The sequence below is a fragment of the Chinchilla lanigera genome, unplaced genomic scaffold (genome assembly GCF_000276665.1).
Source record: "Chinchilla lanigera isolate Chin_1 unplaced genomic scaffold, ChiLan1.0 scaffold00049, whole genome shotgun sequence".
In the NCBI taxonomy this organism is placed as follows: Eukaryota; Metazoa; Chordata; class Mammalia; order Rodentia; family Chinchillidae; genus Chinchilla; species Chinchilla lanigera.
Genome location: NW_004955450.1, coordinates 13,647,438 through 13,652,458, shown reverse-complemented (window position 1 = coordinate 13,652,458; position 5,021 = coordinate 13,647,438).

The following is a 5,021-nucleotide window of genomic DNA, read 5'->3' as shown; positions in this document are numbered from 1 at the left end:
TTTGTTACCAGGGTTCCTCAGAAGAGTAATTGAGCAAAGGCTGAATGGGAAGATGGCTGTGTGTGTACACATGACACTGTGATGGTGTGGTCACAGAGACTGAGCACAATGCTGTGTCAAACTTGAAATCCTTAGGTAGTGATGGCTGAGCTCATGTATCACAGAGGGGGCAGGAACCTTTCTGCTTCTGTCCTGGGGGGTTCTGGGAATGGTTCTCTGCCATATGCTTCTTTCTGCCATGTTTTCCTGCTTGGTTTCTCGCAGCAGGAGTTCAAGCTGGTGCCATTATTGGGCAGCCCATGGCCCTGTAGCCATCCCCATCACAACCTTGTCTTGAATCCTTCCATTCCACCTGCTCCTTCCTGTGATGCTCTGGGCTTGTGTTCTCTTAGACAATTTGGGAAAAGTCTTGTCAAAGCCTGATTGTTATCTCTAATTTCTCATATACACCTGTACAACACATCTGTGAATCTTGACCACTTCTAGTGTCCTAGGATGGCAAAAGGTTTCATTCATTCAACATACATGTTGAATGATATGTATGGCAGTCACTGTGTTAGGACTTGGGAAGGCAGCTACATCCAATGTGCACTGTTTTCTTCAAGTAATGCCTTGCATTAGATGGATTTTTGTTTTATACATGATGGCATCAGAGATAAATACCTACAATGATTACCATTTGCCTCAAGGCTAGACCTTCTTGGTAAATAAGAATACCTAAGGTGGCGTGATTTTAGGGATCTCTTCCCAAACTGCACAACTTCTTTTCTTTGCTACTTTGGTTGTGGCAGAGAAAATGCCTCAGTTACTTTTCTCTCGTTGCTGAGACAAAATACCTGATGCTCAAAATTAAGAAAGGAAAGGTGTATTTAGCTCACAGTCTGTGGAGGTTTCAGTCCATACTTGGCCGGCTCCAAGGCAGAGTGGCACATGGCAGAGGGCAACAGTTCATGGCAGCCGAAGACAGCAAAAGCAACAAGAGCAAAAAAAGAGGAGTGGCAGCAAGCACCCTCTTTCCCTCCCTTACATTGTATGTAAACTCCCCGCCCTGGGGCAAGTGTAGCACTCAGGTCCATAATCCCAGCGTTGGACCATGAATCAGTCATAAACTCTAGAAGCCTACCCCATGACTGCAAGAGGCTGTGGGGGGACATCCAGACACAAACCATAACAGAAAATATAAATATAAGAAACCTTGGGTCATGCTAATTAAGATTCTGTTTTTCATTGCAGTGATCCAAACAAATAGGACAGAGGTCAAAACAGCGTGGATGTGGGAGGGAAGTCTGAGGATGCTATCAAAAAACTTAGGCACATAAATCACAGCTCAAGAGGACAGGCACACCAAGGGTTTCTTGAAAGTTCCCAGCCAGCTAGGAATTACCTTAGGAGTTCTGGGACTCTGGCAGGAGATGAGGACAAAGATACAGAAGCTCTAAATTTGAGTTTCACTTGCATGAATCCTGACAAGATATTTAATGCTGGGCCAGTCCAATTCGCTAGGTCTACTTGCACCTTCCCCCTCACCCCCGTGGCCTGAGAACTTTTTCACTCAGTATCTCAAAGTGAATTTCAAGTGACTATATCAAAATTTTAGTGCAGCTGAGTAGTCTCTATAGAGACCCCTTCCAGGTGCTGGTCATGATCCAGGAAGTTTATATTTGTAATTCCATGGGAAAGTTACCGGAATTCTAGCAAGTAAATTCCAATCTACCACTCCCAGTGCAACCCATGGCATAAGGGGGTCCTGAGTCCAGCTAGGATGATGGCTAATGGAACAAAGGTCTTAATCCATGGCCAAACCCTGGTTTTATTAATCTGTGAAGAAGGGAATGGCTTGAGGATGAGTGACTGTGAGAATTGTGGGAAGTATGTGAGTGCTATGAGCTGGGCTAGGTAAGAGGCCCAAAATCACCTCTGCAAAATGCAGAAAGAAGGATATGCAGAAAGAGTAATCTGCATAGCACAGCTGAGGTAGTATCTAATATTTTGGGGTTGGTGCTCTATTTAAGCCCCAAGAAGTCATAGCCTCTTACCCTGAGGCTCGATCCCAGCTGACAGAGTGGAGCATGGCTTTTCACATCCCCCAGCTCACACATGTTTTTTGGCAGCTACAGGGGTGGGATAACGCTGGTCAAGAGCCTTGCTTCAAAGACTATACATCAGCACCTTGGCTGCACTGATTTGCATTGCTTAAAGCCAATTGAAGGGAAAAGCCCTAACCAGCTCTGAAATGCACCAGCTCTGTATATATATATATCAATACATGGAAATAGGGCCAGGTTTAGCCAAAGTGGAGATAATTCCTCTTTTTTTCAAGGAAAGTTATCCAGGTTGTCCTCCACAAGTCTCCAGACCAGAAATTATGAACATTTAGGAAGTTCAGGATATCAGCACAGAAATTATCAGTTAGATTTGTAACTACCAACATTCCAAAATACCTTTGTAAACACAATGGCAAAAGGTTTAGGCCATAAAAAAACTACTGATCACCAGATCTTACTCTGTAAAGCTTAATTTTCTAGGCACTCAAAATTATAATTTTCAGAGCAATTAACAAGCTGGGATTTTTTTCAGCAAAATTTATGATAAAATTATGTGTAATATACTTAATAAGTACAAAGCTTTTATAAATCAATATAAAATAACACCTCAAAATGAAAAGGTGCATTAATCAGAGTAATGCTTACAGTTGGGACAGCACAGTCTCCATGACTTTATTATAATGAACATGAGTTGTCACTCTCATAAAGCCTAACGTAAGTGCTGTGGTCTGAATGCTTGTGTCTCTGTACAGTGCTTACATTGAAATCTAATCTCCGGTGTATGGCATTAAGAGATGTAGCCTTTGGGAAGTGATTAGGTCATGATAGCAGATCCCTTATGAATGGCATTGCCCCTTTTGCCCCTCCCCCATGAGGAGACCTATCAAAGGATCACCTGTGAGGAACAGCCCCTCACTAGACACCTTGATCTACCAGTGTCTCACTCTGGGACTTTCAGTATCCAGAATGTAATGGTATGCAAGCAGTGACTTTCTGTTGCTTATACATTACCCAGTCTTGGGTATTTTTGTCACAGCAGTGTCCATGCACTTAGATAATAAGTAAGTAGTTCTTATCCATGGGAGCCTTTTCTCCCTGTAAAGAGTCAGGGCCCCAATTTCTCCCAATGTTACTACTATTTTCAGTGTGTGGTTTCAAAGATTGTTGAATTCCACTTCATGAGCTAATAGGAGAGGAAAAATCTAGAAGGGTCATGCATGGGTTTTTTTTTAATGGGTCAAAGCTGGAGGTGCTACACGCCATGTTTACTCAGATTTGATTGGCTAGGACTGAGTCACAGTCACATGGAGGATTTTAATATTGTATAGCTGTATGCCCAAGAAGATAGTAGACTGTCAAATTTCACTCACTATAGGAGCCAGCTGTGGTATGTGTGTGTGTGTGTGTGTGTGTGTGTGTGTGTGTGCATGAGTGCATGCATGGCCACTTATGCAGAAACACATAATACACATAAACTATTACATAACACATAAAACTATACTGGTCTTGATTTAAACTGAGACTCTAAGGCCATGGGTGTGAGATGTGAGAGCACCATGTTGGACTGGCAAAGAGGGTCTCAGTCTTGCCACCTAACCTTTTATCTACCTTCAGATTGTAAGAAGAATCTGCAGAATCTTACAGACAGCAAGAGGATTTATTTAGAGAGACAAAGTTGTTGGTGTTCTATGAGTTTCACGCCTCTTTTCGTCCTTTTTAAGCTCAGGTAGAGAATTCAGTGCCAGCACTTGGAGAACTTAGGATCTGTCCTCTGGAGAGCATCTGACTTATTCCTGAGGAGTCTGGAGAGAGAGGAGCTGGGGAGTCAGCCAGCAGAACTGGGCCAGGGGCTGAAGCTTGGGAAGTGACTTCTATGCATCACACAGGTCAGGACTCTATGTTTCTTACGGGCCAGATTTGAAGGCCAATACAAGGGAGGGTTGGTAGGCCCCTGTGTCTTACACTGTAAGAAGTGCTGGTTGAGGGCGGGGGATTTAGCTCAGCGGCAAAAGTGCCTGCCTGGCAAGCGCAAGGTCGTGAGTTCAGTTCCCGGTACCGGAGAAAAACCAAAAAAAAAAAAAAAACAAGAAGTGCTGGTTGAGGGGACACAGGGGCCTCAGCACATCAAGCTGAGATGAACTACCAGGGCCTTAGAGGGTCAGAAAGGCATCTTCAGTGGCCAGCCAGCAGAAAGGCATCTACTTGCCTGAAAAGAATTATAAGTGAGAAATTTCCAACAGTAAGTTGGGGTGGAGGATCTCCAAAGAAGTCATAAAAATACTCTGGGAGAGAAAGAATGAATTTAAACATTTTCCAGGGCCCCATAGCACCAAGGTCACCAAGGTCAACCCATGACAGCGTCACTCCAGTGAGAATCCTCCTGTGCCCCTTTCTTTTCCTCCTTAGCCATGCTGTAGGGTCCAAAACCAGTGGAAAAGTGAGAGAAGTTGAAGGGCCAGATGAGGGAAGAGGCAAAAGGCACCCTGTCCCCTTGGCAGGCAGGTGCCCTCCTAGGGTCGGTGTGAAGTGCAGGGAAGGGGCAGGAGCTCCATCCATAAGCAGAGGTTGACATTTCGATCATTACTCTGGGAAGAGCAATAGTTACTGAACCAAAATGGTTTATGGCTCCGAGTGACTGAAGCCCTTCTCATTGTTTTAAGTGACATGGTTCTCACCGACAGGGAAGATGAAGGAGGTTTTCTGCAAAGGGCAAGACCGTGTGTGTGACTTCGCCTGGACCAATTCACCCCACAAATAAACATGGTTTGAAATAGTGAGCATGAAGAGAAGTCTAACCTCTCGAGAGTGGGATTATGGCCAAGCCAGTTTACCTCTTTTTTATGCGTATGTGTGTATGTAGCTATGTCTTTCAATGTCCCCACATTATGCACTGAATTTACCACACAGCAAGTATGAAGTTCGTGCAGCACAGTAAGCCACGCATTGTATATAGTTGTAAAATATTTTGGGGCCTTC